The sequence below is a fragment of the Watersipora subatra genome, chromosome 5 (assembly GCF_963576615.1).
Source record: "Watersipora subatra chromosome 5, tzWatSuba1.1, whole genome shotgun sequence".
Lineage (NCBI taxonomy): Eukaryota > Metazoa > Bryozoa > Gymnolaemata > Cheilostomatida > Watersiporidae > Watersipora > Watersipora subatra.
In genome coordinates, this window is record NC_088712.1 from 15,578,991 (window position 1) to 15,594,565 (window position 15,575).

Sequence of the window (15,575 nt, forward strand, 5' to 3'; positions counted from 1 at the left end):
TCTTTGGACTATGGCTTTGCCAACAGATATGGCACCCAGCACTGCAAATCTTTGGCATTTTGCCGGCACATACAGCACCCTTTGTTTTGACACTTCTCATGGTCATTTCTACAATAGTGTTGAGCTGCAATAGTCTACTTTGGGCTTTGCTAGAAAAACCGAAACTGGGTCATCTCTTGCAACTTCTTCGATGCTCTCTAAATATACAAATGGTAACATTTCAGTATTGAAATGACTAAGTTAATTTTCATTCACTGAAAGATTGACAAAAAATTAATATTAGATTTGAGCTGACAGCGAAATACAGCTGCCACTTTATTCATGTAATAATTATTTAAGATTATTACTATTGTTCCTATTATTATTATTGTAAAAGTTTTTCTTCACAACCGTGTGGTGTTAGGTGACTGGTTTTAGTCCGTGTTGAGTCTGGGTCTTAACAAAAGGCCAAAGGATCCAAGATTTTCCTCAATTCTACTAAGAGAGGACCTTCCTCAATATGTGAGCTGTTCATAAGATGGCTGTCTTCTGCATAGTCTCAAAAGACATGTTTACTACCTCGGCCAGGTATGTTATATGACTCATTGATATTGTTCCGAGTGCACCAATTACTATTGGTATCACTTTGGTCTTCACTTTCCAAAGTCTGTTTATCTCAAACCCCAGCTCTTTATATTCACCAATCTTCTTATTTTCCTTCTGTACTTCCCTTGTGTCTCCAGGTATTGCTATGTCTATGACCTGACACTGTTTGGTTTCTTTGTTTATTAGTATCAGGTCTGGTCTTAATTTTATTATTATTATTACTATTATTATTATCCATATTATTATTCTACTTAAAAATATTTTAATTGAATTGGGTTTATATAATAATTAGGTAAATTTATCATTTGATGGACTCAATATTATCGACTCAATTCAGACTGACAAAATTTTCCTAGTCATAGGACAATGGTAATTACTTTTAACAAAAAAAATTGTTTTTTTAGTATCAAAGTTTTTTAGATTATGCTAAAGGCATGCCGATGAAATGAAAATAATTAAAATTGAAGCATAAAAATAAAACTTAAAGATTGAATACAGTTTAGAGATACAAACAAAAGCACAAAATCTTTTATCGTTTAAATGCGATGAAACACAATTATAAACCATGTACATGGGAATATGACGATAACTTGCACTTCCATTTGATTTAAACTTTGTTTATGAACCAAATTTATTGATGAGTAAGATTTTAGCTGCCGCCTGCTTCTCTTAATTGTTTGATGGACTTTAGAAAAAAACTTGGCAAATGTTTTGAATGAACAATTTAACAAAAATAAGCCTTGCAATGAGAAGATATTACTATCACAGATGTGTTTTTATTACAATCTCTTTTATGTGGTTGCTGTTTACAAGAAATGGTCTCTCTTGTACACCAATTAATATTGCGTGATTTTCTATTGACAGATACTCTTTTGACAGTTGATATGAAAAAATCAGTGAAGCTAGTAGATTTTAATCAGCACATTTACATTTATCTAAATGTAAACTGCAGCATTTTTAGTTGCTCAAAATCTTATCACAATTTTATCAGAAGGAATTGTTATGTTTCTATCTTTTGCACATGCTTTTATGTTTGAGGTGATTTAGTTGACAATATGTTTCAAGATTGAAATTGACAAAAATTAGCAGGTGTTAAAATTCTCAGAAGAAATATACGCGCTAAATGACATCACCAGTTGCTATCATTACTATAGTTAATAGTGTTGTGGAATGTGACCCACTGAGAGCTGAGCCTAAAGCTGAGCTAAGCCGAGCCAGGCTGTGCTCAGTCAGGCAGAATACCGTAACAAGGTGAGGGTTTAGCCAGTCAGAGCCAAGCCGAGCCGAGCCGAGCTGAGTAGAGCCAAGGCAAAGCCGGCAGAGCCGGGTCAAACCCAGCCAAGTAGAACAAGAGGTGCGGCCTTCCCGCTATGTAAGTCTGAAAATTTGCGGTAGAGAGCAGAGCTGTTCTAGGCCTGTTTATTGCATGTGTTTTACTATTCGTGTAATCTTATGAACGAAGCAGCAATACATGTATAAACTCATGCACCGAGTCTTGTACTGGTGGAGGAAAGTAAGGGTGGCACAATACCTTTACAAGAGTTGGTATTGCGTTCAAGTTGCAACATTGCAAAATTCCGTTGTTCCCTTTGCAACTATAAACACTCTTTTGCAGCTGAGCTCACTATTTTAGCTGCGTCATTAACCGCTATCACATTGTGTTAGTATTAATCTAGAAACATCTGGTCTGTCTAATCACCTTAAACCTCAAAAACAGTCACAAGTAAGAAACAAGTTTTGACACTTTTTGATGAAGCCTGGTAAAGTTTTGTGCAAGTTCACATTCAAGGTATTTCATGAACTCAGTTTTTTTGTAATTGGTTATAGGATACCTCATTTTAAAGGTTTATTGATGATACACATTTTTGTTGCATTGACAACAGCAGATACCATTACAAAATGAGGTTTCAATAATATTTTTCAGTAAGTTCTGTCAAATACATCAACATTTCAGAGTCAGACAAATAGCAAGAATGATTTGCAACTCAAAAAATATTGACTCAAAGCAATTGCCACTCTATATCTATACTAAAATCATTTGTTAACAAAATAAAATTATTTAAGAATTATTCAATTGAATTTTTTATTCATGTAATCAGAAGCTGCTCTAGTAGGTTTTAAACCGTAAACTTTTAAGAGTAGCTGGTTGTTATGAATGAACTTTTAAGGTTTTTTATTTGTGTAAACGAATTATTTGTTAGCGCACTCTTCAAGATGGAATCAGCGCAATTCTATTATAACCGATACTCAAAAGTTAATATGGAGTTTATAACCACCCTGCATGCTTCTTCACTGTTTGTAGAACCTGCTGAAACTATCTACCTTGTTGGGTAGCAGTGTGAAAACTGTATGGAGAAAAGTTTTTAAGTAAAGGCAGCCAATCAATGGCAGCCAGAAAACCATTTATTTTTGCATTTCTGCAATGACTAACCATTGAATTCTGTTATTGAAGTTTTAAGTTTATGTTTTGATTAAACAGTGATTTCGTTAGATCACACACAGCATGGTAATTTTTTTGTTGTTTCCAAAATTGCTTTTTGTTTGTCCCTCTAACATCAAAAAATAGGAAAAAATGAAACATGAATATAAATAGGCTAAATATTAAAATGCTCTAAAGCCACCTTTAAACAAAAACAAACATGTTAATATCTGTTGCTGCAGTTTTAGAAGAACATAAAAGTAAAGAAATTATAAAACGATGTATTAAAGTTAGAAAGCTGACCAAGTGTTAATATTTTCATTTGGTTCTTTACCTTCAAGGATCACTTCAGAAATTGTTACCATCAAACAACCTAATTGTCTCTGTTCTACTCAATTTGCTAAAGTGAAGAAAACATGAAAGTCATACAAGTCAAAGGTTTTGAGCAATATAAAGCTTGATTGATCTCACTTGAGTTACCTCAATGAACTCATGTGTAGGAACTAAGAAGGTTTTTAACTTTTGAAGCGTTTACTGAAAAGCATTTGTTTGAAGAACTAGTAGTGCTTAAAGCAGGGAAAAAACTTTTCCCTGACGAGATGTTTTATTTTTTAAGCAATTAAATTTTATAAAAACGATTTTAACGCTTTTGCATGGGCTATTGTGTGTGATCAATAGGCACTCTATCAAAACAAAATGATCTGTACTTGCGGATACCAAGATGCTCAGAAAAAGCTGTCAGTGTAATCACTTTCTTTTTCGAGACGTCGAAGTCAGCGCAAATACGGCGTTTTGCGTAGAGCAATATTCAGCAGTCTTGAGTCAGTCATCATTAGTAAATCTAACTTGGAATACCATATTTTAAACGCGGAGCCACTCTTTTAAAGCCAAAGGTATGTAGTATTTGGAGTATTAAATCTTTAATCAAAGTTATATTGTAAACTCAATTATTACTGTTTATATTCTTTAGTTAGTGTGAAGGTACTTGCTCCTTTGTTAGATGTCTCTGCCATTAACCCTTTGCTGTCTTCTATTCTTTTATTATAAAACTTTTTTAGGTTTGTTTGGTAAACATTAGTATCATTATTTATCACAGACAAATTGTAAACTTACAGAAGTGCTAACTAACGTAACTTAGACATTTTTTATAACTTACATAAAATATATAAATTTTATATAACAATTTTTATACAACTACAAAACATTTTAAACAGTCACATCAAACCTGTTTTTTAATTTAATCAATATTTAATTAACAACCAAATCTTAAATTAATGACATAAATTAATGGAACTTTTTACAATCCTTTAAAGATAAATAGTTTAACCATTTCTTTAGATTGTCTTATATGTGTATTCCTTGGGATAATCTTGAAAATGTCTCTTAAGTATGAAAAGATATGGGATACCAAACAATATGCTTTAGGAAAGCATACATATTTTACTGATGTCAAAGTTGGCTTGCAAATTTCAATTGCTCTATACTAAATATAGCATTAAATACTAAAATGCTAATAGGACATGACTTGGACTTCAAATATAAGCGGTTAATTTTAATTTTTATATATGAAGAATCTAATAATTAGATACTTTAAATTAAATGAAAATTTCACAAAGATCAAAATATTTAATTCTTTTTGCAAGGCCGTAACATAGGTCACTCATTTGCAAGTCAAACTTCTGATGGTTTTGTAAGGCATAAAATAATTGCTTACTTTTCATAATCACATTTTGCTTTTACTGTTGATTTTTAGGTTATACAGAAAGTATGTTTTTAAAGTTTGTAACAGAGTTGTTCAATCCTAAAAATCTGGGAATGTGTTCAGTGATTGATGTTTTTTGTCACGGAACTCAGACATGTCCAGCTTGAATCATATAATTTTTGTTGATCAAAGATTGCCTTTAAATACAGACACAGCCTCTGCTTTCACCAAGCTAAGTAAACATCGTGCAAGATTTTCAAGAAACTGCTAACACCAAACTTTTAACTAAATTGAAAGGTTTAACAGTAAAAAAGTAAATTTTCCTTAATTAAAAATTTAAAGATATAATTTTCAGGTTAAAGTGATTTAATAAATTTATTGTTTGTTTTAAATGAGCTATTGCAACGACATTTTGCAAAGATAACCTAATACAAGTACTAGTTTTTATGCTAATCAAATTCAATTGTACCATAATCTTTAGTTTATAAAAACATATGTTTAGCTGTCCCTGTAAGCATAAAATAATATTTTGCCAGTGATTTATTGATAACGTGTAGTTCAATAAAAATAAAGATCAAAAATGTGCGCTTATTAAATGATTGGCAAAAGCTAATGCAAACCTATCAACGCATTTCGCAGTTACAAATTATTAATAATAACAGAAGCTCCGGCAGATGCCAAAGGTTCATATAAAATAAATAGCAAATTAAATCTAGATCTAACTATCTAGAAAAAAGAGAATGATGCTGCTAGCTGCTACATTGTTAAGTTGATAAAGTTTATGATACTCAAAAGTTTCAAATTATTGATAGGCTTTGAACCTAATTGTAGATGGTTGTTGAAAACTTTTTGAGTTTAGTTTCAAGCCATTTTTGATGTTTTCAGTATTTCTGTTAGAAAACTGAAATCGCTTTTTAGATACAATATTAAACAGCTTGGAGCATTATCATAAGATCAATCATGTTGGAAGCTGTAGTTTGCATTTTTACCTTTTTTATTATTCTAGTACAGGTCTTGAATAGAGTAATTTGTTCTGGTATAAAATTACAGCAGTTATTATATATTTGGTCAATTAACTTGATTTTATGACAAAATAATTTTCTTCAAGTTTGGAGAAAAAAATAATTGGCAAATGAAATAAAAGGAAAATACTGCGCAGACACCAAGTGATATGGAAACAGCTTTAAGTAAACTTTTTTTAACTCGGCATAAAAATATGTTTTTACAAGCAATTGTTAGCCCTTTAATATTTAGATCTAAAAAATCGTTGCTTAAAAACGTTTACTACACTAAAACATTGTCTATCTATCTCCCATCTGTTCACAGCTACACAAAAAGCGCGAGAAACAAAGAATGCCATGCACAGAGATAAAACTCTGATTTTACGTTATTGAGCCAAGCATGCTACCTCCTGCACTTCTCTACCAACTTGTCCAATTAAAAAAAAACTCCACTTATAGTTACTACATTTTATGACCTGTTATAGAACACAAAACTCTAGTGTACCAGTCTGTTCAAAATCAGAATAGGATGTTGAAGTAAAATATACATGGCTTTCAACAAGACTCAAACTCACAGCATTTATAGTTCGGTATACAAACACTCTAATGATGGTACCAATTAGCCATCCTCATGAAAATACTTGCGCGAATACTCGTTTTCTGTGCTTTATTGATGCATCTGATGATCGCTCGCAGTACATCCCTGACGGAGTACTGTGTGCCTATTTAAAAGATGAATTTTGTTAAAACCATGGTTAGAGTTTCTGATGAATATATCAGCAATATATCAACATCAATTAGCATTAATTGCAGCTGCAGAAACTATTGAGAGCCTATGATGCAGTTCAGAGACAAATACATAAGGATTGTTGTTTTCATCTACTTTTTAATAACAAGTAAGTACCTTAAGTGACTGCCTTTATTTACTAACGCTTATAAAACCAAAGTGTGGCAAAGCTAAAGTCTTCTAGGCTAACTGCTTTACATATGCAACGTTTGGTAAGCAAAATTGCTCTACGATTGATTAATATAATCGTTATTATTGGCTCTACAAAACTCTTTGTTGCCATTAAACTGAAGTCAACAAAATTTACTTTTTTTCAATAGTTTTATGAGAAACTGAGAATTAAAAAAGTTTCCCTTACTTAAAGACAGTCCTACGCTGCTGACGAGACTTTTGTAAGCAATTAAGCAGTTGCGCGACGATCTCCTTTAGTTTATTGCTTGTAATTTGCCCGTTACAAGTACATTACAGCTACCATTGCAGTGCTCCTATTGCACTGCAGTGCTATTTGACTGCTAGTATTGCATTTCTCAACCATCAGTACCCTTTCTTTTTTCAATATCACTTTGATCGTGGCCTGTATGATAGGGGAATTTCTAGTTTTAGAAGAATTATTTTTAGCAAAATGTGGGGTTACGACAATATCAAATAGATCGTTACGACAACTTTTAGTTATACTACCCTACAGGATGAAAATATTCGTTGGCCATAAAAATTGCTATTTGACTGCTAGTATTGCATTTCTCAACCATCAGTACCCTTTCTTTTTTCAATATCACTTTGATCGTGGCCTGTATGATAGGGGAATTTCTAGTTTTAGAAGAATTATTTTTAGCAAAATGTGGGGTTACGACAATATCAAATAGATCGTTACGACAACTTTTAGTTATACTACCCTACAGGATGAAAATATTCGTTGGCCATAAAAATTCGCGATTTCGCGAACAGTCAATCCCGCGAATTATTAAATTCAGTGAATAATTAGTTCTATTGTAAATCACAAGAGAGAATAACTACTGCATCAAATTGAAAACTAGTCGCTAGCCTAATTTTTAATGTAAATACTCAACATAGTTGAGTTCCAAAATATTTTTCAAATCATTGCCTAAGCTTTGAGCTAACACCATTGGCAATGCATCACATTTATTTACAAAATTATTTGAGGTTGTCAAAAAATATGCAGAATGGCGTCATCGCGAAAATAGCCCTGAGACAGAAGTAATAAACGTAGCCAAGTTCCAAAACTTCTTTAAAATCATCGCCAGGCTTCGAGCTTTATTGCCATTGCGCCAAACTTTACAAAATTATTCAAAGTTTTTAAAAGTTATTCGGCATGGCTTCAGCATAGCAAAAAAGCTCTCCTAGTCTTTCTACATTAGAATCAACTTCATCAATCTCTAATACCAAAGTCAAGGACGATCATGATTCTGATCTGGACATTATGGTATGTAATCGATTTGCAATGCAGATACGTTTTTCCATAATCAACTGCATTAGTTAATTCTTTTGTTTAAAAACTGATCGCTTTCATCAAATACTTCAGCTATTGTTTTTGTACTTCCTCAGCACTCGTTAATATCTTTTCTTTTTTTTGTGTTTACTGCAGATTGAGAATGAAACAACCTACTCCGATTACGAAAACTAGAGACAAGTAGTAATATTCATCAAGACAGGAATATTGGCAGAGAGGCAACCAGTCAACCTAGACCCCTTCATCGACAACAACTCCTTGATATTGCTGTAGCAAACATGATTAAATTATATATTTTATTTCATGTATAGATATATTATAATTTATTACAAACTTGAGTGTACAAATAAAATATTTCAAATACAAATAAAATTTTACAAACAATGAATGGAGTAAATATAAACAGTTTAGTCCATATGGCGGTTGTCTAGCAATAAAATTAAACGTACTCTTGATATGTGAATACTAGCGTGTAAAGGTGCTTTCTGACTAGTTATTTTACTAATAGCAGATCTGTCGCTGTCACTTTCTTGGGTAGGTGTTGAAGGCGATTCTCTCGCTACTACATGGCTGGTAAGGAAGTTATCATCAGAACTCTCCTCGTGGCTTACTATTGCAAAGTTCTGCCGGTTGGCCAAAGATTTGTGCTCGTAAAGGCGTTTTTGTTCCTTTTTTAAAAACAGATATATTCTTCTTGTAAGTAGCTGCGGTCACTTCAACCTGAATTTCTAGACCTCCCTGAATGATTGGTGATCTTCTAAGAATGACTTCTATCACCCTTGCAATCATTGTTCTTCGGTGTATGATGAAAAATCTCTCTCACACACTAAAACAAATAATGAAGCAGTAGGGATGGAAAAAATATGGTAGTATTGCGTTTTACCGAAGAAGAACCAAAGTAAAATTCAACTAACTTAGTAAATGTAAAAACTCATTACTTACCACAAGTTGTTGGCTTATCAGAGGCCTTCAAAGCGATGAATATTCGTGAAAACCTCTGGACGCAGCAAAAATTGTTTACCGTAGAATAGCGCGATCGCCTCGCAGTTGTAAGCTAAATATAAACCGGAATACTCGGTGTGCGCATGCGTTGTAATAACTATTACTAGGCACAATAGAGTTAGCTTTTCCTAGAGAGCGGCAGTTTTCAATCGCGAATAAATTCATCCGCGAATATGCATGAAAAGACAATTTTCGCGAAATATAACTCCGCGAATGAATTTATCCTGTAGGGTAGTATTCTAGTAGTCCTTTGCGCCACGAAGTATCATCATCATGTGTAATAACAATGTGTACAATTATTCTGCATTGCTGCAGTGTGCTAAGCTGGCTCTTTAGGTCACGCACTCGGGTTGCAAAAGTAAGATACACGAGTTCAAACGCTGCAGGAGCAATATTTTTTTTAATGTCCTGAGGGTGGCTTTGAGCAAACAGAGGCAGCTCTTGTTATAGGAAAGATTTATTGGGCAGAGGTCACAAAATATGTTCGACATTTTTTTAGGTTTTTTGACTGCTCAAGAACAAAAAGCGACTACAAGTGTTTGTCTAGACAGTGCCTGTCAACAGCAATGCTCAGCAACTCAACATTGCGGTGATGGCTCCTGTAAGGGGAATAGATGTCAGTGTTTAGACTGCCCGAGTTGCACAAGTGATAGCTTCTGCAGCTCTGCATGCAAAGCGCAAGGACATTCATTTGGCACATGCAGACTGACATCTACAGGTAAACAATGCGTATGCAAGGAAAGCTGCCAAAAGGACCTTCAATGTATGATAGCGTGCTGGATACAAGCAGGATGTCAAATTGGGCTGTGCAAGCTTGGTAAATGTGAATGCAGTGAATGTGTATTGCCTAAATGATGGGAAAAACTAAATGCATTTTTATTTAAATACATAATAGGTCATAACGCTGTATTGGTGAACTTTTGTGGTTATTTCAAACATGCAATCCAAATCAAATAATTTATGATTGACCTTTAGAACATTTATTGTTATGACAAACAATATAATGATTTGTACATAGTGTTACAAGAAAGTTAAAATATATACAGAAATGAAATACTGTTTGGCATACTATTATGTATGATGTCATAATTTATTATACATTTACTATTAATGCTAAATGTCAATTACAAATAAAACAGCAATAATTAAATAAAACAGTTGTAGTATATATATTTCATCTTTTTGTAAATTTAATTTTATAAATTATTTAAAATTTTATATAATTTATATCTATAATTTATAAATCATAAATGTAAATTATAAATTTATTTTTATAATTTATAAATATAAATTTCACCTCTTTATAAAATGTCTGCTCAATACATGATATACTATTGGCTCTGATTCTAAAGATCAGCAAAAAGTAAGTCCTTGATATTTCAATTACTAATATTAATTATTAATGATTTATTTTACTTGCTGCAAAATGCAGGGTAGGGAAATGTTTGTGAAAACATTGCTAATACATGTATGATAGTTCCTTCGGTGCAGTTTGAGGTGCAATTTTTCGGTAAATGCACAGAGATTTTTTAACACATGTTTGTTTTATACATGTTTGTTTTACACTTCATATATATATATATATGAAGTGTAAAGTTAGGTTTATTGAAAAAAACCTTATAATAATGGTCATGGTTATTGATTAGCTTTTAAAATAAAAAAAATGAAGTCACAAGATAAAAAGTAAAAAGCCAAATTACATGAAGTATCCAAATTTCACTCATACTTTGGTTTAACGAGATTCCTTCATATCCATTATTGTGATCACAGTGCTCAAGGTGCGCTTGTGTCCTGTTACTTTTTGTGAAGAGTCAGCTGAACGTCTGCACTATTTAAAGATTGTTTTAACAAAGTGAATTGACATTGTTCAGAATCTTACAGCATCATGCTTGATTTAGTGCTCACAGTAAAGTCAAAGTATCTTTAAAACTTGCTGCTTGATTTTGAATTGTTTCTTGTTAAGTTTGAAGTATAAATCAAAGCTACTCCAACCTATTAAAAAGGCATGCAGGTAATTGAGACCAAAACACAAGAAATACAAAGAGGGATCGAAACCATAGCACAGTGTGTCCACATGTATAATCAAAAAAGAAAGACTAATGCTTCTGCGTTCCTAAAACTAAACATTAGAAATTTTACCTATCTAAAAGCATATCACAACTATATGACTGAGAGAAACATTAATCTATGTAAAATGACATCAAAGAAAAAACATCATGTGCTGACAACTCTTAAAAATTGAGTATGGCGTCGCTTTTGCCATCTGTCATCCCCAGGCAACATGCCATGATCAAAGATGTCAGAAAAGCTCCTCTAAAAAGGTGGTCATTTTTACTTATGACTAGATGAATGTCTAGCATTGACAGAGTAATAAAATATTTTTACATAGCAAATTTTTTAAAATAATTAGTCAAGTTTTTTATCCAATGAAATTGAGTAACTCGAGCTAGGCTAAATCTGTACTAAAATGATAACCGTGTCTATCCTTCTAAAACAATTGATGAGAAAAAAATTGTGCTGTACTATCTTTTGCAATCATTATCTATCAGCGTGCTAGGTGAACTGCGAAGAGCGTGCTATTTTAACCTATAGGCATTAAAAATACACAGGTCTATAAGTATGTGCACAATTATTCCATAGTAACATCCTTCATACTTATATATATATGTATATAATACTTATACAGTTATACTATAGTAATATCTATCTAATGCCAATATCTTATACTATAATAATAGATATACTTATTCTATGGTAATTTCCTTCATACTTATATATATATATAATATATATATATACATAAACATATATATGTATGTATATGTATATACATATATATAAATATGTTTATATACATATATATATAAACATGTATATATATAAATATATATATATATATATATATATATATATATATATATATATATATATATATATTTATATACACCTTGCCTAAGTTCTGAGCTGCACTGATGAGGCTTCAATAGCCGAAACAGTACTGTCTGTAGCATGAGTATATGCTCCCTTACTTTGGTTTGGTTGAGCACTCTGTGAGAGGTGCGGCACTATTAGCCTTTGTGCAAAGCTCATCACTTTTGTGATTTGAGCACTCTGGTGCCAGCGCATTGATTTTCTTAAAGTCTGTGAGGCAACCTAGTTGTTTCATGGCAGGAAATCAACTCTCATTGGTAATGGGATTTGTGTCCCTTGCCTAAGCTCTGAGCTGCACTGATGAGGCTTCAATAGCCGAAACAGTACTGTCTGTAGCATGAGTATATATATATATATATATATATATATATATATATATATATATATATATATATATATATATATACGTATATATATATACGTATATATATATACGTATATATATATATTTGTATTTATATATGTAATTTTTATGTAATTTAATTTTAATGTATGTAATTTAATTTATATGTAATATTTATATTTGTAATATATATATATATTTGTATATATATATATATACAAATATATATACGTATATATATATATATATATATATATATATATATATATATATACGTATATATATTTGTATTTATGAATATGCATATACGTTATATAAATATTTGTATTTATGTATATATATAACTTTATTTATGTACATATATCCATGCAAGTTTGAACTCTAAAATATTTTCAGAAAATTACATAATTAATATTCTTAACATCATATTTTTAGCATTGAAATTACAATTAAATTTTAAAATTAGGAAATTAAAATTACAAGCTTCCTTTGACAAAAATAAACAAGAACAAGTGCGCATAACTCTAAGATTGTTCTACAAACCAAAACCAGTTTAGTTACAGTGCTTGCTGACCTAAAACTGTGCTGTGCTATTACAAAATGTTTACTAACAAAAAAGTCCATTTTGCAAAAAATTAAAAATAATGTTTATTTCTAAATTTAAAAGTAAAATTAGAATTAAAATGAGAAAATTAAAGTAACGTCTTTGCTGACAGTTAAAGCTGTTGAAAAAAGCTGTTTAACTAACATATTTAAGTGATATGTTCTCAAAAAAAAGTTTGTTACATCAAATCTTTTATTAAAAAATGAGGGAGAACGAGACAAGTTTAGCACAACAATTTTTAAAAACAAAACCAATGATGAGTTTTTAATTTAAACAATATACAACAAGATAAGTTTTATGCTTTATTTAACATTTTTATGTTTTCTTGATGGTCGATTAAGAAGACTTGGAAAATCAAAACAGATTTTATTATTTTATAAAAATATGCTTTAACGAGAGTTCATCTGCTGGTGATGATTATTTCGTTGTCTTAAAAATTCTACCATTTTGATTGCGTTTATTTCTTTTGGTTTTTGTTTTATTTGTAATGCAAGGGTTGTTTTAATTTTTAGTTGTTAGTGTTTTTTGTTGCAACTTGTAGAGAACTACTACTTTCTGGTTTGAATAAAAAAAATGAATTGCTCAAAAAGGGTCAGAAGCGTCAAATAAGATGTGTGGCTGTTGAAGCAGGAAAAGGATTGAGCAAAATGTTGTTACTTGTCTGCACTTTAAGATGAATCAATCAAAGCACTACAAGTAATAACGACTGTGACCAAAGAGCAGGCTTTTTTGAAAGCATAAGAATAATAATTTAATTTTGCTCAAAGCTTTATAGTTTAAAATTAGTAAAGGGAAGATACAACAAACGACTCATGTATTGTAGATTCCAGTCTATATGGTCAAAATGTTTAAAGTATACTAAATAATACTAAGAGTTTTACCAAATAATATTAATAATAATAATATTAATCATAATAATACTAAGAATTCTTGAAGTTTTTCTTTAAATGTCTTGAATCAAACTGATTTTTTAAAATCGGAAATAACTTAGCGAAACTATGAAATTAAAGTTTTAAAAATAAATTAAACATCTTAAATTCGATGCTGTACTTAAAGTAATTGTTTGCCGTTCATCAAAATTCGTAAAATTAAAGTTCTATAAAAATAAAGGTGATAGTATTTTAAAAGTTTTACAAAAGTTAGAAGATGAAAAAAGAAAAACTATCACCTTATAAAATATAGGTGATAGTTTTTAATGTTTTGAAAGAGTTGGAGGAACAGCAAAAGAAATAAAGCTATAGTTTACAAACTTGTAAAATATTTGCAAAAATATGTCCAACTTTTTAATGCATTCTATAATATCATACCTATTATAAAATTCTAATTTTATAATTTTTAATTTTCCAATAATTAAATAATATATCATATCAACAATTGAAGTGCAGAAAAAATATAGTTACCTAGACATCTCAAATTGCTAAAAATATAGGTATATACAGCATAAACCTATAGTACTCACAGAAATGAACAATTTATTTAAATTTTAGTTGGTAAATAAACGTTGATTTTCTGTCCCGAAAATCTTTTTATTACCCGTGAGATGCTGAGAACTTATTTAGTACATTGGATAAAGATGAAATTTTACAACAAAACCAGGTTACCTCTACTTGACACAGGAAATATTTTATTTTGTAAGTAAATTAAAAATATTTATGCGATCTTCTAAATAAACATTTGTCTTGCAATATGTCAAATCAATCTATTGAAAGGAAAGTTTTGTGAAAAAAGATTTCAAATAGCCTTTAGAATTTTTATATATATTTACAAACATCAGAGCAAAATTGCTTTTAGTTGCATTCTAAAGCACCCAATCAACACAACGTGAATGATCAACATTGCGAGACTTAAATCAGGCTTTTAATTTAAAAAGGACCATTGTATAGAGTGCTCATTATCCAATGACCATAGACACAATGAAACCATAGACACAATAGAACATTACTTCCTCAGCATCTGTCACGAAAAACAATAGATTGAGCAATTCATTATAGACCAAGCAGTCTTTTCCGAAGCAGTGCCCATTGCATTGCCAGCCATGAATGCTCAACGAAGTTGTTCTCTAAGTGCTTATTTGTCAACCAAATGTACTCTGACCAATGACATCTGTGTTGCCAATGGCAACACAGACACATTGAGAAAGTTTTGCAGCTGCAAGATTTGTCCATGAACATTTGTTGCCTTGATGATGCCTGTGGTAATGGTACAGACTATCAACAAATAATGCAATTGCTGAGAAAGCAATGCACCATTCGTTACTCAATGTTAGCCTAGATAATAATGAACTTTGGTAGTCTGTTTGTTTTGGGGTGTTTGAAGATTGGGATGAAATATTGTTCTGTACAAAATTTAAGCTTTTAAAATTCAGCTCCTCAGCTTAAAATACTACTGTCTAATTCTAAGTTCTAATACTAAGTCTTAACAAAACTTAAACTTAGTTGTTATATAGGCTTCAAGTACAAGAGACAAGATTGCAGGGCTTATGGTAGCTGACAAAGCAAAAGTTCAGCGCTGTCCAACTTTTGCAAGGCAGGCAAAACGCTTCCAAAATACACTGTACAAGTGAAGGTCAGCAACATTGAGGCGATGAGCGTTATGAGCAGCTATTTTTATGCAGCAACCAGCTACTTACTAACATAAACCACCGAGCTTGTGCAAGACTGCTGCTGGAGTCTCACAGCTGATATGAGATCCAGGCATTAGCCAGGCGCAGGAACTTTGCGGAAATGTTTATTC

General features: G+C 31.4%; 1 long non-coding RNA gene across 1 annotated transcript; it reads left to right on the forward strand.

The window, feature by feature from the left end:
- Positions 1–3,663: 3,663 nt before the first annotated feature.
- Positions 3,664–10,095, forward strand: LOC137396915 (uncharacterized). Its single transcript, XR_010978656.1, has 3 exons — positions 3,664–3,897; positions 6,521–6,603; positions 9,464–10,095. It is a non-coding gene; the product is annotated as an uncharacterized lncRNA (long non-coding RNA).
- Positions 10,096–15,575: the final 5,480 nt, after the last annotated feature.